Source organism: Scyliorhinus torazame, chromosome 1 (genome assembly GCF_047496885.1).
Source record: "Scyliorhinus torazame isolate Kashiwa2021f chromosome 1, sScyTor2.1, whole genome shotgun sequence".
Classification (NCBI taxonomy): Eukaryota; Metazoa; Chordata; class Chondrichthyes; order Carcharhiniformes; family Scyliorhinidae; genus Scyliorhinus; species Scyliorhinus torazame.
Window position 1 is genome coordinate 107,053,780 of NC_092707.1, and position 23,064 is coordinate 107,076,843.

General features: G+C 50.3%; 1 protein-coding gene and 1 long non-coding RNA gene across 2 annotated transcripts in view; one reads left to right on the forward strand and one right to left on the reverse strand.

Annotated features, from left to right (window-relative positions):
* LOC140410788 (uncharacterized) overlaps nucleotides 1-10,670 on the reverse strand; it is a 139,027-nt gene extending 128,357 nt beyond the window's left edge. The window contains exon 1 of the long non-coding RNA XR_011940737.1: nucleotides 10,226-10,670. This is a non-coding gene — a long non-coding RNA (uncharacterized lncRNA). The remainder of the gene's footprint in view (nucleotides 1-10,225) is intronic.
* LOC140410780 (leucine-rich repeat-containing protein 75B-like) overlaps nucleotides 1-23,064 on the forward strand; it is a 394,334-nt gene that overhangs the window by 235,736 nt on the left and 135,534 nt on the right. The gene's annotated exons all lie outside the window — the stretch shown is intronic.

Sequence of the window (23,064 nt, forward strand, 5' to 3'; positions counted from 1 at the left end):
AACCCCTAGAAACAGATTGAAAATGAGTGTTGTGTTAGGAGGTGTATGCTTGTAATCTTTAACTGTGTAAATAAATGCTGAAAGTGTGTAAAGATTGACTCCAGTTCTGTCCTTCACCAACTGGCTTTCAGAATGATTCTAGTTAGGATCTGGAATGCACTGCCTGAGAGTGTGATGGAGGCAGACTCAATCGAGCTTCCAATATGGAATTGGATATGCACTCAAAGACAGATAGAGGGCAACAGGAAAAGTCAAGGAAGCTAAGTTGCTCTTGAAGAGAGCAAGTAAGGGATTGACGGTCTGATCGGCCTCTTTCTGTCCTGTGACCATTCTAACAGTCTATGATTTTAGAGACACCATATACAAATTCTAACCCAAGGTATTAGCTGTAGATGCAGACGTCAACGTTTTAATAAACTGTCCAACACCTTGCAATTAGGCTGTGAGTGAGAATCCTGGCCCAGAGGTCTGGGAGCAGTAGATGACCACTCGGCCTGTCGAGCCTGCTCTATCATTGTCCTTGCATCCTGGCTAACCTTGAGCTTTAACTCCATTTTCCCGCCCGCTCCCCATATTCCTTCATTCCCAGAGAGACCAAAAATCTGTCTATCCCCAACCTTAAATATATTCAACAATGGAGTGTCTACAACCCTTTGGGGTGGAGAATTCCAAAGATTCACAATCCTTTGAGTGAAGTAATTTATCATAGAATTTACAGTGCAGAAGGAGCCCATTCGGCCCATTGAGTCTGCACCGGCTCTTGGAAAGAGCACCCTACCCAAGGCTATACCTCCACCCTATCTCCATAACCCAGTAACCCACCCAACACTAAGGGCAATTATGGACACTAAGGGCAATTTATCATGGCCAATCCACCTAACCTGCACATCTTTGGACTGTGGGAGGAAACCGGAGCACCCGGAGGAAACCCACGCACACACTGGGAGGATGTGCAGACTCCGCACAGACAGTGACCCAAGCCAGAATCGAACCTGGGACCCTGGAGCTGTGAAGCAATTGTGCTAACCACCATGCTACCGTGCTGCCCCATTTTTCTCCTCATCCCAACCTAAATGATCAACCCCTTATCCCGAGACTGTGCCGGTGTATTTTAGATTCCCCAACCAGCGGGAATAATCTCGCAGCGTCCACCCTATCAAAATCCCCTCAGAATGTGGTAGGTTTCAATGAGATCACATCTGATCCTTATAAACTCCAGGAAATATGGTTGCAATTTACTCAGCGTCAGGACAACCACCTCATCTTAGGAACCCATTTAGTGAATCTTCGCTATGCTGCCTCAAATGTAAGTGTGTCTTTTCTTAAATGTGAAGAGCAAATACACAATAATATAATAATGATATATAATAATCAAGATTATTAGAGAAAACTGCACACAGTACTCCAGATGTGGTCTCACTATAATAATAATCTTTATTGTCACAAGTCGGCTTGCATTAACACTGCAATGAAGTTACTGTGAAAATCCCCGAGTCGCCACACTCTGGCGCCTGTTCGGGTACACTGAGGGAGAATTCAGAATGTCCAATTCACCTAACAGCACGTCTTTCGGGACTTGTGGGAGGAAACCGGAGCAACCGGAGGAAACCCAGGCAGACACAGGGAGAATGTGCAGACTCCACACAGACAGTGACCCAAGCCGGGAATTGAACCCGGGTCCCTGGTGTAGTGAAGCAACAGTGCGAACCACTGTGCGACCGTGCCTAGTAAAATCCTGTACAACTATAGAAAGACTTCTTTATTCCTGTGCTCCAATCCCCTTGCGATAAAGGCCAACATGCAATTTGCCTTCCTAATTGCTTGCTGCACCTGCATGCTAATGTTCTGTCAAATGGAAATGCCTCACTGATGCAATTGGAGCTGCTCCTCCTAAGGGAGAAGTTCTGATATTTGGCTGGAACAGAACTTTACATTATATTGTTATGACGACGAAGAAAAAAAATCATGGAATCATAGTCCTGAGTTTTAGATTTTAAAATGGACACGAACCCTGAAGATGGCGGAGAATGTGCAGTTAGCCACGGACAGGAATAGCTGCAGGGTGTTTCTCTCGAGTCTAAGGGACAGTGGAATCCCTCCCTGAGTTCCCAGACAAAGGTACATCTTAAAGCATCCAAAGATTGATTTTCATCCCTGGTACGTACAAAGGAGCATTGTAACTATCTCATCTCAAAGACCCTTAGTGTAAATGCCAAGACGGACAAGTGGATTCCGGTTTCCACTCAGAGTACACAAAGAAGAGGTTAAAAGCGATCTGAAAGAGCTGCCCCAGTGTCTGTCTGTCGGTAAGTCTGTGTGTGCTGTGAGGTTAAGCAGTTGTATGTCTTTCACACTGAAGGTGCGTGACACAGCAGCGCCCCCACAGAAATAGTCACCTTTGCAGGAGTATCTCAAAACCCTCTCTGACTGGAGAAGTCAACCATGCAGCATGAGTATCACAGCTGGAAAGAGAACTGAAATCTCTCTACCAAATACAGAACATTAGAATCAAAGAACCAACCATCCACCTACCAAAGTCAACCTTACTGGAATCAAGTCAACTATTCCTTGTAGCTTTTCATTTATATTTACTTATTATTAGACTCCATTTCCACTTCTCATAGATTATCATAGAATTTACAGTGCAGAAGGAGGCCATTCGGCCCATCGAGTCTGCACCGGCTCTTGGAAAGAGCACGCTACCCAAGGTCAACACCTCCCCCCTATCCCCATAACCCAGTAACCGCACCCAACACTAAGGTCAATTTTGGATACTAAGGGCAATTTATCATGGCCAATCCACCTAACCTGCACATCTTTGGACTGTGGGACGAAACCGGAGTACCCGGAGGAAACCCACGCACACACGGGGAGGATGTGCAGACTCCGCACAGACAGTGACCCAAGCCAGAATCGAACCTGGGACCCCGGAGCTGTGAAGCAATTGTGCTATCCACAATCCTACCGTGCTGCCCAAATGCCCATGCTTCTAATCTGTATTAATGTAGATGCATGTGTTTAAACTCACTCTCTATCTTTAACACAAGAAAGCTTGGTTAAATTGGCTCCTTTTTAAACATAACGACTGAGTCAGGTGGAGGTACCACTGGAAACCTTGTAGCTTACCAGCAGAGGTGGGGGGGGTGGAGGTTGACTGCCTGTGTTTGTAACAATTTGGGGGCATATCCTAGCTGGACGGTGACAAATCAAGATGTCACGTCTGGGGCAACAACCTTTGGGGAACCTCACCTGGAGCTGGTCAGAGTAATATCTACCCCTCACTCAACATGTCCTGAGAATGCTTGATACTGATCTTCTCTTTATATTCGGGTAACATACACTGTCCCCAATGCTGACATCAACCACTTTCAGTCCATAATTCCTCACAAAATGGCCATGTAAATAACCATGCATCACAAACTGGTTGTGCACTTTGGAGCAGGTGTGCAATGATGTCTCTTACACGCTGTGTTTATCGGTGCAATGCTGCAGTGAAAAATAGCTGTATGCCTGGCTAAAAAGTAATTGCTAAAACCCAAGGTGAGGTGCTGTGGAATGAATCTCAACCCCAGTGTAATGAAGCTGCAGTGCAGACTTTTGGTTGCAGCTAACATTCCAATTTATGATCCAGATGTATCATGTGGAGGCAACCCAGTTTTAACAGAGTGTCTGAGTGACAGGCCATAGCGGCCTCCTGATGCTGTGTAACTTATTGATCTGAAGCTTCATCACAACATCAGATTTTCACACATTTACTCAATGCTAGTTTTGTTTGAGTCTTGCTCAGAATTCAGGTTCAGGAAGTACCCGTACAATCTCGATATATGAATACTCTCAGTAGTTTTCCCAATAAACATCTACTTGAAATTCTCATGTCCTCAGTCAGGTGGTTAAAAAGGTGATGATGGGCATTAAGAAACTGTACACCAGAGACTTCCGGAGGCGGCCATGGAGTGAGAGGTCAGTTATTTGGTAGCTCCCGCTCGTGGTGGACCTTTGGGACCATTTTCCCCGACGTGGGGGATTTGAGTGGTAAAAGTGGAGGCTGGTGAAGAAGAGAAGAAGAATTCCCCACCGATTTATGGAATCGCGGACCAGACGTGGTCTGAAAAGAAGAGATTATCGGGCAAAGATGGGAGTGGAGTCAATGGCACAGGAAAACATGGCGAAGGCTCAGGGACTGGGATTGCCGGCCCAGTGGTCAACGGAGCAGCAGGTGAACCTCCTCCAGGAGAGCTTTGCCAAGCAAAGGTAAGAGTACCTGGACCCGATTAGGACGGGGATTGACCGGCTGGAGCATAGATTGGAAGCCTAGGGACAGGTGATCAAGAAGGTGGAAGAGGTGGTGGCTGAGCACAAGGACCAGCTAACCGTGATGGTGGCGGAGATGGGGCTGATGAGAGACCACCAGAAAAGGCTGCAAGAGGAGGTGGAAGATGTTGAGAACATGTCGCGCAGGCAGAACCTGAGGATCGTTGGTCTCCCGGAGGGTATTGAGCAATCGGACACGGGGGCATACGTGGCGCATATGCTCAAGAAGCTGATGGGAGAAAGTGTGTTTCCTCGGCCCTTGGAGGTGGACAGGGCGCACAGAGCGCTTGCGAGGAAGCCACGGATGAATGAGCCGCCGAGGGCAATGGTGGTGCGATTGCACCAGTTCCTGGACAAGGAGCAGATCTTGAGCTGGGCCAGGCAGACGAGGAGCTGCAAATGGGAAGGCAATGATCTGCGCATTTCCCAGCACTTGGGTGCAGAACTGGCTAAGAGAAGGGCGAGCTTCAACAAAGTAAAATCGGCCCTCTTTAGAAAGGGGGTGAAGTTTGGCCTGCAGTCCCCAGCTAGTTTGTGGATCACCTATGAAGGTCAAGAACTCTATTTTGCATTGTCGGAGGAGGCAATGAACTTTGCGAAAGACAGGGGACTGGCAGGTGATGGAGGACATTGAACTTGGGGACAGGTAATTCTGTACTTGTGCTGCTTAATTTCTTTTCATTTTGGGTTTTGAATGTATTGGTTTTGTGCCAAGTTTTGGGCCGTTTCTCAGTGTTGTATGTGGGTTAACTTTGTTCTAATTGGGGGATGGTGGGTGGAATTTTCTTCTTTGTGTTTGTTGGGGATTGTAATTTGCATATGTATGTTCAAGTGGGAGGGGAGGGAGATCAGTGGGGGGTAGAATGCTTGGCGCCATGGGCAGGGGCTACCAGGTTAGCTGGCCGGGCGAGCTCACAGAAGCGCAGTGGGTGGCGAGCAGTGGGGGGGGGGGGGGGAGAGAGCAGGTGACTTGTTTGTTATGGTGGGTTATGATTGTTGTTTTGTTAGTGAGGGAGGGAGGGGATGAGAGGGGGGGGGACTGTTCTGCTGACAGGGGAGGGCCCTACTGGCACTGACCGGGAGGAGGGAGCGCTGGAGGCTGACCCAGAGCCTCCATACAGGGAGACGATGGCGGTCACCAGCTTTCCTGAGTGATGGCTCCTGACAACAGTGCATCTCAGAGTCAATGGGTGGAACAGGGTGGCATTGCGAGGCATGTGCCACCGGCAAGTCAGCTGGGACCCTCTACCCCAGTGTGGTAAACCACTGTTGCACCTATATTAGGTGATGTAAGGTAGGACCTGTACTACAGGTACGACGGTAGTCCCTGCCTGCTGGCTCCGCCCAGTAGGCAGAGTATAAATATGTGTGTCCTCCGTGCAGCAGCCATTTCGCCAGCTGCTGTCGGAGGCCACACATCTTAGAGCAATAAAGCCTCAGTTGTATTCAACTCTCGTCTTGTGCAATTGATCGTGCATCAATTTATTGCTCTAAGATTTTCAGAAGATGGATCTCCGTATCAAGCCGGATCGCCTGCAGTGGATCCGCAATCAAGCGATGCCAAAAAGGACTTTCAGCACTGACTAGCTTGTTTCGAGGTGTACATCAACTCGGCGCCAAGCCCTGTTCCGGAGGCTCAGAAAATACAGATCCTGTACTTGAGGTTGAGCTCCAACGTCTTTCCACTGATCCAGGACGCGCCAAACTACACCGAAGCCATGACACTACTCAAAGAAAATTACGCCCAGAAGACGAACACGCCCTTCGCCAGGCACATACTCGCCACTCGCTCTCAACGCCCTGGTGAGTCCATAGAAGACTTCTGGCGGGCCCTAATCCCACTAGTCCGGGACTGTGTCTGTCAGGCCGTTACGGCCACGGAACAGTCAAACCTCCTTATGCGGGACGCTTTTGTTACGGGGATTGGGTCGGACTTCATACGCCAGCGACTTCTAGAGGGGGCCACACTCGATCTCACAGAGACAAAGAAGCTAGCGCTCTCTATGACGGTCCCCTCGCGCAATATCCAGGCCTACACCCCCAGCCGCGCGGACCACCCCTACTACGCATCATGGACCCCAAAGACGGCAGCCCCAGCGGGGGCCTTAACCAGCCAATACGCCTGCGCCACACGCCAGCCAGCGAATCCCGGGGGTCCCCGATGTTACTTTTGCGGCCAGCAGAAATACCCCCACCAATGCTGCCTGGCCCGCGCTGCTCTTTGTAAGGCTTGTGGTAAGAAGGGGCACTTCACCGCGGTGTGCCAGGCCCCCACCCCCCTTGTTTACGGACAATGGGCGCCGCCATCTTCACCTCCCCGGACCACGTGCGGCCAGTGGGTGCCACCATCTTCTCCCCCTCAGACCACGCGCGGCCAGTGGGCGCCACCATCTTCCCCTCAGCGCAACACGTGCGGCCCATGGGCATCGCCATTTTGTCCTCCCCAAGATCTTCAGGCACCGCCATCTTGTCTCCCCCAGGGCACATGGGCACCACCAGCGCTCCAGGACGCATGCCCCCCCGGGCACCCCATCATCCGACACCAGCGACGACCAACCACGACTCGCCTCAGTGACCATCGATCAGTCTCGTCCGCACAACCTGGCTACCACATCGACCAGCGTTAAAATCGATGGACACGTGACCTCTTGCCTGCTGGACTTCGGGAGCACCAAAAGCTTCATCCACCCGGATACGGTAAGGCACTTCTCCCTCGCGGTACACCCCGCCAATCAAAGAATCTCCCTGGCCTCCGGATCCCATTCCGTGGCGACCTGGGGGTACTGTATAGTCACACTCACGGTCCAGGGCATAGAATTGGATTGGATTTGTTTATTGTCACGTGTACCGAGGTACAGTGAAAAGTATTTTTCTGCGAGCAGCTCAATAGATCATTAAGTACATGGGAAGAAAAGGGAATAAAAGAAAATACATAATAGGGCAACACAACATATACAATGTAACTACACAAGCACTGGCATCAGATGAAGCATACAGGGTGTAGTGTTAATTAAATCAGTCCATAAGAGGGTCATTTAGGAGTCTGGTGACAGTGGGGAAGAAGCTGTTTTTGAGTCTGTTTGTGCGTGTACTCAGACTTCTGTATCTCCTGCCCGATGGAAGAAGTTGGAAGAGTGAGTAAGCCGGGTGGGAGGGATCTTTGATTATACTGCCCGCTTTCCCCAGGCAGCGGGAGGTGTAGATGGAGTCAATGGATGGGAGGCAGGTTCGTGTGGTGGACTGGGCTGTGTTCACGACTCTGAAGTTTCTTGCAGTCCTGTGCTGAGCAGTTGCCATACCAGGCTGTGATGCAGCCCGATAGGATGCTTTCTATGGTGCATCTGTAAAAGTTGGTAAGGGTTAATGTGGACATGCCGAATTTCCTTAGTTTCCTGAGGAAGTATAGGCGCTGTTGTGCTTTCTTGGTGGTAGCGTCGACGTGGGTGGACCAGGACAGATTTTTGGAGATGTGCACCCCTAGGAATTTGAAACTGCTAACCATCTCCACCTCGGCCCCGTTGATGCTGACAGGGGTGTGTACAGTACTTTGCTTCCTGAAGTCAATGACCAGCTCTTTAGTTTTGCTGGCATTGAGGGAGAGATTGTTGTCGCTACACCACTCCACTAGGTTCTCTATCTCCCTCCTGTATTCGGACTCATCGTTATTCGAGATCCGGCCCACTATGGTCCTATCATCAGCAAACCTGTAGATGGAGTTGGAACCAAGTTTTGCCATGCAGTCGTGAGTGTACAGGGAGTAGAGTAGGGGGCTAAGTACGCAGCCTTGCGGGGCGCCGGTGTTGAGGACTTTTGTGGAGGAGGTGTTGTTGTTCATTCTTACTGATTGTGGTCTGTTGGTCAGAAAATCGAGGATCCAGTTGCAGAGTGGGGAGCCAAGTCCTAGGTTTTGGAGCTTTGATATGAGCTTGGCTTGGATTATGGTGTTGAAGGCGGATCTGTAGTCAATAAATAGGAGTCTAATGTAGGAGTCCTTGTTTTCGAGACGCTCTAGGGATGAGTGTAGGGCCAGGGAAATGGTGTCTGATGTGGACCGGTTGCAGTGGTATGCGAATTGCAGTGGATCAAGGCGTTCTGGGAGTATGGAGGTGATGCGCTTCATGATCAACCTCTCGAAGCACTTCATTACGACTGAAGTCAGGGCCACTGGTCGGTAGTCATTGAGGCACGTTGCCTGGTTCTTCTTTGGTACCGGTATGATGGTGGTCTTCTTGAAGCAGGTGGGGACCTCGGAGTGGAGTAGGGACAGGTTAAAGATGTCCGTGAATACCTCTACCAGCTGGTCCACGCAGGCTCTGAGTGCACGACCAGGGATCCCGTCTGGGCCCGCCGCCTTCCGAGGGTTCACTTTCAGGAAGGCCAATCTGACTTCGGAAGCTGTGATGGCGGGTATGGGTGAATTATGGGCTGCTGGGGCACTCGCCAGCGGATTGTTGGTTACCTGCTCGAACCGAGCATAGAATGCATTGAGTTCATCGGGGAGGGGTGCGCTGCTGCCAGAGATACTGTTCGGCTTCGCTTTGTAGCCCGTTATGTTGTTTAGTCCTTGCCACAACCGCCGAGAGTCTGTCTGTGACTCTAGCTTGGTTTGATATTCTCTCTTGGCATTCCAGATGGCTTTGCGGAGGTCGTACCTGGATTTCTTGTATAGGTCAGGGTCGTCTGCCTTGAACGCCTCAGATCTGTCCTTCAGTAGGGAGTCAATCTCGCGATTGAGCCATGGTTTCCGGTTGGGGAACGCACGTACTGCTTTCTTTGGCACGCAGTCGTCCACACATTTGCTGATGAAGTCTGTGACGGTGGTGGCATACTCATATAAGTTGGTCGCTGAGTTCTTAAATATGGACCAGTCCACTGTCTCTAAGCAGTCACGTAAGAGCTATTCTGTCTCCTCGGACCAGCACTGCACAACCTTCTTAGCTGGATTCTCCCGCTTGAGTTTCTGCTTGTATGCCGGGAGAAGGAGCACCGTCTTATGGTCTGATTTCCCAAAGTGCGGTCGGGGGATGGAACGGTAGGCGCCCTTGATTTTTGAATAGCAGTGGTCAAGAATGTTGTCGTCCCTGGTGGGACAGGAGATGTGCTGGTGGAATTTTGGCAGTACACTCTTGAGGTTGGCCTTGTTGAAGTCTCTGGCCACGATGAACAAGGCCTCCGGGTGTTCTGTTTCGTAGTTGTTTATTACTGTGTATAGTTCGTCCAACGCCTTCCTCACTACTGGCTGAGGTGGGATGTAGACCGCTGTGATGATGGCTGAAGTGAACTCGCGTGGAAGATAATATGGGCGGCACTTCACGATCTGGTATTCCAGGTCTGGGGAGCAGTAGGTTGCCATAGTCGCCACATCCAAGCACCAGGAGGAGTCGATGAGGAGGCAAACCCCTCCACCCTTCGCTTTGCCTGATGATGCCGTGCGGTCCGCCCGGTGAATTGAGAAGCCTACAGGTTGTATGGCACAGTCCGGTGAGGCGGGGGTGAGCCATGTCTCTGTGAAATAGAGCACACAGCAGTCTCTTACTTCCCTCAGAGGTAAGTCTGGCGTTAAGTTCATCCAGCTTGTTTTCAATCGCTTGGACGTTTGCCAGGAGTATGCTGGGGAGAGGGGTCTTGAAACCGCGTTGCTTCAGTCTAACCTGCAGACCGCCACGTTTCCCTCGCTTCCTCGGTCGGCGGCTGCTGCTGGATGATCCTGGGATCCGATGGCCGATGTCAGCTCTTGTGGAAGGTAGGTGGTTGCGCCTGGCGGGGTCCAGGGCGCTGGCGGGGACCAGGGCGCTGTCTACGTATCTGGGGTCGCGTCTGGCAGGGTCCCGGGTGCTGGTTGAGGGAGAGGGGTTGCTAGGGGGGCATGTTTGCGATCTGGATGGGTCCCGGCGTTCTGCAGGCGCGAAAATACCTTGCAGCGCGTTCGGGTCCTCGCGCGGGGTCTCCGCCGTTTTGGGGGTCCTGGGTCGTGGGCAGGGGCATCCTGAGGCAGGTTGGGCTGGGTGCCGTGGTCTGTTCCCTGCCTGGGCGCTCCTGGGGTCGGATCTTGAAGTGGGCCCGGTCGGGCCTCCGCGTGGATTTTTCTTTCTTCCATCACCAGGTAGGTCGGGTCGCTGGGCGGGTCTCTCGGCGTCACGTTGGGCCGGGTCTTGCCGTCGGGGGTCGGGTCGGGAGCTCCGGGGACTGGGCAAGGCGATCCGGGGGCTGGCGTCGGTAGTTAGGCCGGGTTTGGAGCTCCGAGGTCCGGGTCGGCTCCAAATCGAGGTTGGGGCTTCACTTCCGGTTTGGGCCCGATCTTCTTCCAGGTTGCGGAGGTCAGGTCGGGTCAGGTCAAAAGGTCTCCAAGGGCCTCGGATGATGTTCAAGCCTACAAGAGAGGATAAAAGAGAGAGGTTAGTAATAATGTTAGGTTTAGAATTAAATTTTAAAAGATTAGAACGAGTATAAGTTAAGTAAAAAGTAGATCTGTTTGTGAGAGCTCGCAGAGAGTCGCCTCGCACCGGCGCCATCTTTGTAAAGGGACTCAATTCAGCGGCTTCCGCCTCTATGTCCTCCCTAATCTCTGCGCTGCCCTACTACTCGGCCTGGACTTCCAGTGTAACCTCCAGAGCCTAACCCTGAAATTCAGCGGGCCCCTACCACCCCTTACTGTGTGCGGCCTCGCGACCCTAAAGGTTGATCCACCTTCCCTCTTCGCGAATCTAACCCCGGATTGCCACCAGGAGCAGACGGTACAGCGCCCAGGACAGGACCTTCATCAGGTCCGAGGTCCAGTGGCTGCTTCGGGAAGGCATCATCGAGGCCAGCAACAGCCCCTGGAGAGCCCAAGTGGTAGTAGTTAAAACTGGGAAGAAACACATAATGGCCGTGGACTACAGCCAGACCATCAGTCGGTACACGCAGCTTGGCGCATACCCCCTCCCACGCATATCTGATTTGGTCAATCAGATTGCACAGTACCGGGTCTTCTCAACGGTAGACCTCAAATCCGCCTACCACCAGCTCCCCATCCGTAAAGCGGACTGCCCATACACTGTCTTCGAGGCAGATGGTCGCCTCTATCACTTCCTCAGGGTTCCCTTCGGCGTCACCAACGGGGTCTCGGTCTTCCAAAGGGAGATGGACTGAATGGTCGACCGTACGGTTTGCGGGCCACCTTTCCGTACCTAGACAACATCACCATCTGCGGCCATGACCAGCAGGACCACGATGCCAACCTTGCCAAATTTCTCTGCACCGCCACACTCCTAAACCTCACCTACAACAAGGAGAAGTGTGTGTTCAGCACAAACCGCTTAGCCATCCTCGGCTATATGGTCCAGAACGGAGTTCTGGGGCCCGATCCCGACCACATGCGCCCCCTCATGGAGCTCCCCCTCTCCCACTGCCCCAAGACCCTCAAACGCTGCCTGGGGTTCTTTTCATACTACGCCCAGTGGGTCCCAAACAATGCAGACAAGGCCCGCCCACTCATACAGTCCATCCATTTTCCCCAGGCGGCCGAGGCTCAACAGGCCTTCGCCCGTAACAGAGCCGATATCACCAAGGCCAGGATGCACGCAGTAGCGGAGCGCTGCCTTTCAAGTGGAGAGCGACGCATTAGACGTCGCCGTAGCCGCCACCCTCAATCAGGCAGGCAGACCCATGGCATTCTTTTCCCGCACCCTTCATGCCTCAGAAATTCAGCACGCATCCGTCGAAAAAGAGGCCCATGCCATCGTTGAAGCTGTGCGGCATTGGAGGCATTACCTGGCCGGCAGGAGATTCACTCTCCTCACTGACCAACGATCGGTAGCCTTAATGTTCAATAACACACAGCGCGGCAAGATCAAGAATGATAAGATCTTGAGGTGGAGGATCGAGCTCTCCACCTACAACTCCGAGATTTTGTATCGCCCCGGCAAGCTCAATGAGCCCCCAGACGCCCTATCCCGAGGTACATGCGCCAGCGCACAAGTAGACCGACTCCAGGCCCTGCACGACAGCCTTTGTCACCCGGGAGTCACACGGTTGTACCATTTTATAAAGGCCCGCAATCTGCTCTACTCCGTCGAGGAAGTACGGATAATCACCAGGGACTGCCAGGTCTGTGCGGAGCGCAAGCCACACTTCTACTAGCCGGATCATGCGTGCCTGGTGAAGGCCTCCCGCCCCTTTGGGCGCCTCAGCGTGGATTTCAAAGGGCCCCTCCCCTCTAAGAACCTTAACACGTATTTTCTCAGTGTGGTCGATGAATACTCCAGATTCCCCTTCACCATCCCATGCCCCGACATGATGTCTGCCACCGTCATCAAAGCCCTCAACACAATCTTCGCTCTGTTCGGTTTCCCCGCCTACATCCACATTGACAGGGGATCATCATTCATGAGCAATGAGCTACGTCAGTTCCTGCTCCGCAGCGGTATCGCCTCCAGCAGGATGACAAGCTATATCCCCCGGGGAAACGGACAGGTAGAGAGGGAGAACAGGACGGTATGGAGGGCCGTCCAACTGGTCCTATGGTCCAGGAACCTCCCGGCCTACCGCTGGCAGGAGGTCCTCCTTGATGCACTACACTCCATTCGGTCACTACTGTGCACCGCCACTAACAACACACCCCATGAGCGTCTCTTTGCCTTTCCCAGGAAGTCCACATCCGGGGTGTCGCTCCCAACTTGGCTCGCAGCTCCAGGACCCGTCCTTCTCCGTAGATACGTCCGAATCCACAAGGCGGACCCGTTGGTGGAGAGGGTGCAGTTGCTCCATTCGAACCCCCAGTATGCCTACATGGCGTACCCCGTCGGCCGCCAAGATACTGTCTCCCTCAGGGACCTGGCACCAGCAGGTTCCCCACACACACACCCCTCCGGCCTGGCGCCACCCTCCCCTCCCCCGGCGCTCCCAGCAGCAACCCCCCCAAGGATGAAGAGGATTTTGGCACGCTCCCGGAATCACCGAAGACTCGACCAGCTTCGGCATCACCGCCACCACTGCATCGCTCCCAGCGGCACGTCAAGGCCCCGGACTGGTTGAATCTCTAACTGGTCCACTGGACTTCAAAGAACAAAGAACAAAGAAAAGTACAGCACAGGAACAGGCCCTTCGGCCCTCCAAGCCCGTGCCGACCATGCTGCCTGACTAAACTACAATCTTCTACACTTCCTGGGTCCATATCCCTCTATTCCCATCCTATTCATGTATTTGTCAAGATGCCCCTTAAATGTCACTATCGTCCCTGCTTCCACCACCTCCTCCGGCAGCGAGTTCCAGGCACCCACTACCCTCTGTGTAAAAAACTTGCCTCATACATCTACTCTAAACCTTGCCCCTCGCACCTTAAACCTATGCCCCCTAGTATCAAAATGTCAAAAGACATTTTTTTCTCACAAAAATTGTACATATAAACTTCAGTTGTTGTACATAGTTCTCCACCACCCCCGCCGGACTCAATTTTAACAGGGGGTGAATGTGGTAAACCACTGTTGCACCTATATTAGGTGATGTATGGTAGAACCTGTACTACAGGTACGATGGTAGCCCCTTCCTGCTGGCTCCGCCCAGTAGGCGGAGTATAAATATGTGTGTCCTCCGTGCAGCAGCCATTTCGCCAGCTGCTGTGGGATGCCACACATCTTAGAGCAATAAAGCATCAGTTGTATTCAACTCTCGTCTTTGTGCAATAGATTGTGCATCACCCAGGTCCTCCAGAGGATACCCGCCAGGGGCATTAAGGCCACAGGTTACGGTAACCAGCAGGCTGCCTCCACCTCTGATGTACATCCTGGGGATACACTTAGACATAAGAGCAGAGCACGGAGGGCTAAGCAAATACAGGATCACTGAGAGGGCATTGAAGGAGGGTTTGGGGGAGGGCATCATCAGTAGCTCGGGATAGTTAGGGTCACGATTGTTCACCATTAAAACACATAACACTTGTGACATGTGAAGCCTCTGTCACGTTAATTCGCACTGTGGTTCGGCCTACAGCCGCGTCCCCCAGTTGCTGTTCCCAAGCCTCAGCCCCCCAGGCATGATGGTCTTGGATTTGGCCCCGCTCCCACCCCGAGGCACACCACGTGCAGGTGTTGAGTGTGAGCGCCCTGTCAGCAGACAGACAGGCCAGACTATGGCATAGATCTGGGAGCACCAGAGCTCAGCTCACAGCGATTATCATCACCCTCTTGCCTTGTATATTGACCCAATGACAGTGCCGACACAGGCCCATCATCCTGGAGTGATGTAACACAGACCCCGGGAGGTTGAAACTGGGCAATTGGGGGCAGGGGTGTCACAGAATGAGTGGGTGGGGGAATGGTTGAGTGGGAGGGAATGGCTACTCACTACCACCGATCCCTACAGCAGCCATTGCATTAGCTTCACGTTTTTAAACAGGATCACTCGCTGTGTTGCTGGTTAGATCATAGGGAGCCATGTAATAGGGGTTCCTTCCCATTAATGGGATGAAGATTGACCTTAATTGGTGATTATTGGTTTATCGTTTTGTCACGGCGGGATCTGGTTCTTGCCAACGGGAGAGGGCCGGTTAGATTGGAAACCGATCGACACCTGGTGCGGATTCCGAGTTCGGACTCTCCCGCAATCTAACCAGCTCACTCGGATTCGCGCCTGCGCGACACATCCGGTTGGGTCACGCCCAGAGAATGAGATAAAAGGTGACCTTGTTCTAGGCTCCAAACTCATATCTAACTGGGAAACCCACACCCATCTAACTGGGAAACCCACACCCAGCCCCCAAGGTTTGCATGCTCCAGCCTGATTGGCCGATCGGGTCCCTCCAGGAACACACACCCTTAAAGGTACACACTACCACATCTCTCCCCCGTTAACATAGAACATAGAACGATACAGCGCAGTACAGGCCCTTCGGCCCACGATGTTGCACCGAAACAAAAGCCATCTAACCTACACTATGCCATTATCATCCATATGCTTATCCAATAAACTTTTAAGTCCCTGATTAACACATTACAATAACAATGGATCTATTACAATATTATACAACAAATGAATCTCAACACAGTCTCTTATAAGGTAAGTTGCTCCGGGGACTTCTTGATCCTTTGAGAGCGATGCGATTCACTGACGGCAGTAGAGATAACTGTGGTTTGAACCTCAATTGGTTGGCCCTGGATTTGTGAAGATGCACTCATGCAGATAGTTTCTTCAGTTCCCCCTGGAGCATTTCTGGGTTCTTTCCCGGGGTCGATTGCTACAGTATTACTTTCATCCATAGTCATCTCACTGACAAGTCTACAAGGGCCGGGCTGTGCCACTGGTTCTGTGTGTGGTCCTCTTCTTCTCAAATGGTCCATGTATTTTTTCATCCTTTTTTTCTTTGGGCTTCTATCCCATAAGACACTGGACCTATTTTGGCCACGACCGTTCCAGGGATCCAATTTGGACCAGCCCCAAAATTCTTCACATATGCCAAATCGTCCACTTCAAATGTCCTTTCAGGTTTTCTCGAATTGTGATGTTTCTTCTGCGCGTTCTGCATAGCCGCCACCCTCCCCGCCAAATTCGGAAATATAAAGTCCAACCGTGTCCTAATGCATCTGCCCATTAGCAACTTGGCAGGTGTAACATCTGTGGTGATATGAGGTGTTGTTCGACAGGTGAACAGGAAGCAGGCCAGTCTGAGTTGTGGAGGGGCTGATGACTCTTTCTTCATGGTGACTTTGAATGTTCAGACGGCTCTCTCAGCCAGTCTATTTGAAGCAAGGTGGTAGGTAATGGTCTGAATATGTTGGACTTCTTCACTTGTAAAAGCAGTCCCATTATCTCAGACCAGAATCTTAATCTTAATCTTTATTATTGTCACAAGTAGGCTTACATTAACACTGCAATGAAGTTAGTGAAAACCCCCTAGTCTCCACATTCCGGCACCTGTTCGGGTACACTGAGGGAGAATTCAGAATGTCCAATTCACCTAACAAGCACGTCTTTGGGGACTTGTGGGAGGAAACCGGAGCACCCGGAGGAAACCCACGCAGGCACGGGGAGAACGTGTAGACTCCACACAGACAGTGACCCAAGCTGGGAATCGAACCCGGGTCCCTGGCGCTGTGAAGCAACAGTGCTAACCACTGTGCTACCGTGCTGCCCTTGGTCAACCCGTGGGTGGCGATTGTCTGTCGCAATTGTTCTGTTGTTGCTGACGAGGTCGTGGGCTTCATTTTGTGTCTGTCCAAAGACTTGGAGTGAGCATCAACAATAAACAAGAACATGCAGCTATGAATGAGCCTGTGAAATCGACATATAGTTTCACCCATAGTCGACCTAGCCACTCCCAAGGTTGCATTAGGGCCACGGATGGCAATTTTTGCTGCATTTAACACTGGTCACATTGTTTGACCAAATTCTCTATGTCGATATCCATCCAGGGCCACCGCACGTGCGAACATCTTCATCCTTGTCATCCCAGGATGGGCACTGTGTAACTCTTGTGATAATGGCTTTCTAGTTGGAGTGAGAATGACCACCCTTGCTCCCCACAATAATATGCCACATAACTCGTCTTTTCTTATCTGAAAAGGTTGTAACTGCTCAGACCTGTTATCATGATGCCAGCCATGAAGAACCATGTTCTTTTTATTCGTTCAGGGGATGTGGGCGTTGCTGGCTGGGTCAGCATTTATCGCCCACCCCATCTCCTTGACTCGAGATAAAAAGGGGTTTATTTTGTCCAAATCTTGATCTGTCACGCCGTCACTAGCAATGCACCTAATGAAGCACGAATGATTTCCTGTGCTACTGGTGGGGGCAGTATGCTCCTAGGTAGGGGCTCAAAATGTCCGTATTTGAAATTTGGGTACCCGGCTTATGTTGAAACATGTACTCATAGACTGTCAGCAATTAAGCCCAGCATTGGACCCTCACTGATCTACTGGGGGGCATGGCCTTATCTTTCCTAAATAACCCCAACAGGAGTTTGTGGTTATTATCGACTATGAAATATCATCCATAGACATACTGTTGGAACTTTTTCATCCCAAAAAACTAGGTTAGTCCCTCCTGTTCAATTTTTAAAAAAATCAACATTTTAAAAAAAGATTGTAAGCACAATTCTCCCTCAAGGGAACAAAGTCCCATAGCGAGCGCGTTTACCACATGTTTCCCAGTACTCACAATGCCAAGAAACACATGGCTATTCAACGCGGCTCGCGTTGTATAAGGGACCTGAACATGGAATGTGCAGCCGAGGAGGCACATAGCTCGTAGTGGGGAACTCTGCTCGCCGGAACTCTCCAGTGTGGCGAGAGTTCAGGACGTCATTTAAATGGCATCCCAATCTCGGAGGCCCCTGAAGCGATTCACGACCAACACCACCCTCCCCAGCCTGAACACAATGTGGGAAGGACCCCGCCCCTAACATCCACGCAGGGCATCCCCGGCCCGATCGCTCATGCAAAAGAAAATGCCAGTGTGGCACCCTGGCAATGCCAACCCAGCAGTGCCCATGCCAGCTGGAAGTGCCACCTGGTCATCCTGGCAGTGTCAGTCCAGCACCCAGGTGGCACTGCCAAGGTGCCAGGCTGGAACTGCCAGGGTACCTCAGTGGCACTAGCAGTGCCAGGACACCACCCTGCCCAAAGGCATGCACCTGGGGGCCTCCAATACCCTGGGAGACCCCCATGAGTGCCGTTCCATCTGGTCCCCATTTGTGGGGGCCAGGGCTGAACAGCGCTCGCCCAAGGAATTGAAGGCCCCTCCTTTTCAGTTTTAGAGTCATTTTGTTCAGCACCGGTCAGAGTCCTTGAGGATTAGGCCTTTCTGCACCATTTTACATCTTATGCACTAAAACCACACCCATTCCATAATCTCACATATTAGGTAAGAATTCGCTATTTTGATAGGTCAAAATGGCCCAAGAGATTAGATGACTGTAAAGTTTTGTTTAACTTGTTCAAAGGCTTCTTTTTGATCCCCTCCATAGGGTGCAGCTCTTTATCATCTACCTTAAGTCCAAAGTACGTCACTTCATGAGCTTGGAATGTACATTTTTCTCTTTTCAGCCTTACTCCAGCCTTCTTAAATCTTTTAAAAACTCTTCAAGACTTGCTAAGTGCACCTCTTTGGACGCTCCTGTCATCTTAGATAGACATCCACCTTGGGTAGGTCCTGTAGTGAACTTTCCATCGTGTGCTAGAGAATCACACACGCAGATGAGATTCCGAAGGGTGGGCAGGAATACTGGTATATGTCTTTGTTGGTGTTTATCGTAACAAATTCCCTGGATATTTTGTCTAACTCTAATTATTGGTATGCATGACTCATATCAAGTTTCGCGTAAGTTAAGCTCCTGCTAATGTAGTGTATAAATCTTCAATTCTTGGTATTGGATATCAGTCCGATTTGACTGATTGATTCACTGTTAGTTTGTAGTCACCAATTCATACTAATAATAATCTTTATTTTCATAAGGAGGCTTTCATTATCACTGCAATGAAGTTACTATGAAAAGCCCCTAGTCGCCACATTCCGGCACCTGTTCGGGTGCACAGAGGGAGAATTCAGAATGTCCAAATTACCTAACAGCACATCTTTCGGGGCTCGTGGGAGGAAACCAGAGCACCCGGAGGAAACCCACACAGACACGGGGAGAACGTGCAGACTCCGCATACACAGTGACCCAAGCCGGGAATCAAACCTGGGACCCTGGCACTGTGCTAACCACTGTGCTGCCGTGGGTGGCGAATGCCTGTCGCAATTTTTCTGTTGTTGCTGACGAGGTCGTGGGCTTCATTTTGTGGTAAAAGTGGGTCGCAGGAAAAAAAGTTTGCAAAACTCTGGCTTCAGAGTTATTCTCAACACTGTGTTCTGGAGTCTGATTTTTTTTTTATGGTCGCCTGTGGTTGCCTCATCTTGCATTTTCTCCTAATGTGCACCTGCCTATTGTCGGCATAACATGTAGCTTCCCTGAATGTACAGCTCTCCTGGGAATTATCTCCCCAACATTGGTGGCAATCTTCATCGCTCCTGGTCTATGGACTAAATTCCCTATATCTCTGCACTCTCTTTTGCTCTGATCCTCTTTGGTCGTCACTTTCTGCGCCTTCACCTTTGGCGCCACGACTGTCAGCAATTTCCCACCAAACCTGATGGACCTTGCCTGCTTGCTTGTTCTGCAGCTGCACCGCCCCCTTTCAGCACTTTCTCTACCTGGGTGACCTCTAATGCCTTCCTTCAGGTAATCTTTGCCTCTGCCAACAATTCTTTTTGTCTGGCCATATCATTAATACCACAAAACAGCCTATCTCTCAACATGTCATTGAGTGCAGACTCAAACTCACAATGTTCAGCTGTTTGTCTTAGGCGTGCCACAAAATGCCACAGTTGTCTCCCCTGGAACCCTTGTCATCTAATTAAACTTGTACCATTGCATTATTATTGAGGGCTTCGGGTGCTCAGATCCTTTGACTAATTTCACAAGCTCCTTGAAAGATTTGAAATCGGGGCATCTGGGGAAGCTAGATAACTGATCAGGTTATACGTGGGTGACACACAGGCCGTTAATAGGATTATTTATTGCTTTTCTTCCCCCCCTCCCGCCGATTTCAGCGGCCGCAAAATGTGGAGGCGTTCGATATTGCTCCATGTTGCGATCAAATAGTTCTAATTGGTCAAAAAAGGTCATTTTGACACTCATAGAGTACTGAACATACGATGAACGTCTGAGGATCCTGGGATTATATTCATTGGAGTTTAGGAGGTTGAGGGGAGATCTAATAGAAACTTACAAGATAATGAATGGCTTAGATAGGGTGGATGTAGGGAAGTTGTTTCCATTAGCAGGGGAGACTAGGACCCGGGGGCACAGCCTTAGAATAAAAGGGAGTCACTTTAGAACAGAGATGAGGAGAAATTTCTTCAGCCAGAGAGTGGTGGGTCTGTAGAATTCATTGCCACAGAGGGCGGTGGAGGCCAGGACGTTGAGTGTCTTTAAGACAGAAGTTGATAAATTCTTGATTTCTCGAGGAATTAAGGGCTATGGAGAGAGAGCGGGTAAATGGAGTTGAAATCAGCCATGATTGAATGGTGGAGTGGACTCGATGGGCCGAATGGCCTTACTTCCGCTCCTATGTCTTATGGTCTTATGGCCTTATGAACAAGTTTCCTTCAAAGGAAAGGTTTTCACATGAGGTCTACTCTCCCGATTTCTGTAGCAGCAAGAAGCCACTCTGGTTGATCCTCATTGCCAAAATAGTATCCAATATAGTACCCAGATGCCCCGATTTCAAATTTTTCAAGGAGCTTGTGAAATTAGTCAAAGGATATAACCACCCGAAGCCCTCAATAATAATGCAACGGTACAAGTTTGATTAGATGACAAGGGTTCCAGGGGAGACAACTGTGGCATTTGTGGCACGCCTAAGACAAACAGCTGAACTTTGTGAGTTTGAGTCTGCACTCAATGACATGTTGAGAGATAGGCTGTTTTGTGGTATTAATGATATGGCCAGACAAAAAGAATTGTTGGCAGAGGAAGAGATTACCTTAAGGAAGGCATTAGAGTCACCCAGGCTATAGAAAGTGCTGAAAGAGGGGTGATGCAGCTGCAGAGTAAGCAAGCAAGCAAGGTCCATCAGGTTTGGTGGGAAATTGCTGACAGTCGTGACACCAAAGGTGAGACACACAACCATCAGGTTGATTAACGAATGACGGTTTATTAAAGTAGTAACTAAATACAGGGACTGAGATACAATGTGACCTGTTCCAAGATTCCTAACTCACTGGGAAACCCGCACTCAGCCCCCAATGTTCGCGTGCTCCGGCCCGATTGGCCGATCGGGTCACAAGGCCCTCCGGGGCCTCGCCTTCTTAAAGGGACATGCTACCACAGGCATCATCAAGCCCGTACAATTTGCAGAGTGGGCAGCACCCATTGTACCCATATAGTGGTGGCACGGTAGCACAGTGGTTAGCACTGTTGCTTCACAGCGCCACGGTCCCAGGTTCGATTCCCGACTTGGGTCACTGTCTGTACGGAGTCTACACCTTCTGCCTGTGTCTGTGCGGGTTTACTCCGGGTGCTCCGGTTTCCTCCCACAAGTACCGAAAGACGTGCTGTTAGGTGAATTGGACATTCTGAATTCTCCCTCAGTGTATCCGAACAGGTGCCGGAATGTGGTGACCCGGGGCTTTTCACAGTAACTTCATTGCAGTGTTAATGTAAGCCTACCTGTGACAATAAAAATTATTTTCAAAAAAATTAATTCAACCTGTCATCAAAGCTGCCAAGACCATTCGTATCTGTAGTTGATGGTGAACCAGGCGGTGAAATTAGACAGGTACCCCATCTCTAAGGTAGAAGACTTGTATGCAGAGTTGGCCGGGAGTCTAACATAAACAAAGTTAGTCATGAGTTCTGCGTACTAGCAACTGGAATTGGATGATGCTTCCAGAGAATTTGTCATCATTAATACGCAAAAATGGCGATATCAGTATACCTGATCACTATTTGGGGTGTTGTCAGCTTGTACCACTTTCAGCATACTATGGAGAGCCTGCTGCAAGGCAGGATTTACCAAAAGTAGTCGTTTACTTCGATGACGTGTTGGTGACAGAGAAGGAACATTTATCCTACCTGGAAGAAGTTTTTAAAAGATTCCAGAATGTTGGAGTGAGGTGAAATAGAGAAAAGTATACCTTTCAAGCGAATGAGTTGGCATATCTAGGTTATACAGTGGATGCACTAGGGTTACATCCAATGAAAGATTAAGTAAAGGCTATTAAGGAAGCACCAGCCTCAAGGAATATATCAGGGCTAAAATCTTTTCTCGGAATGATAAATTACTATGGGCGACTCATCCCCAACTTATCAACAATGCTAGTACCCCTACATACACTATTTTAAAAATTCAGAAATGGTTTTTGAAAACAACGCAGAATTCAAGCAAGTGACATAAACCCTTCAATCCACGTGTATACAAACCCATTTTGATTCTTCGAAAGGAATAATACTCGCTTACGATGTGTCTCCATTGGGAGTTGTTGCTGGTTTGTCACATACAATGAATGATTGGACAGAAAGAGCCATTGAATATGTTTCAAGGACCCTGACTGATGCAGAGAGGGGATATCCACAAATTGAGAAGGAGAGCCTAGCCGTCATCTTTGGGATCAGAAAATTTCACCAGTACATTTATGGGAGGCACTTCACAGTCATCACTTTTTTTTTAAATATGTTTTATTGAAATTTTTTCCCAAACAACAATTTTTCCCCTCTTACAAAGCAAACGCAACAATAACAATACAGGAATTTTTAACAATACTCAAGTAACAAAACCCCTTTATCTTTGACCTAAACTGAACTAACCCCCCCCTGCCTCCCCCCTCCCCCCCCCCTTCCCCCTGGGTTGCTGCTGCTGGTCATCTGTCTTCCCTCTAACGTTCCCCTAGGTAGTCGAGAAATGGCTGCCACCGCCTGGTGAACCCTTGAGCCGATCCTCTCAGGGCAAACTTTATCTGCTCCAGTTTAATAAACCCCGCCATATCATTTACCCAGGCCTCCAGTCCGGGGGGTTTCGCCTCCTTCCACATGAGTAGGATCCTGCGCTGGGCTACTAGGGACGCAAAGGCCACAACGTCGGCCTCTTTCGCCTCCTGCACTCCCGGCTCTTCCGCAACTCCAAATAGAGCTAACCCCCAGCCTGGTTTGACCCGGGCCTTCACCACCCGCAAAATCACTCCCGTCACTCCCTTCCAATACCCTTCCAGTGCCGGGCACGCCCAAAACATATGTGCGTG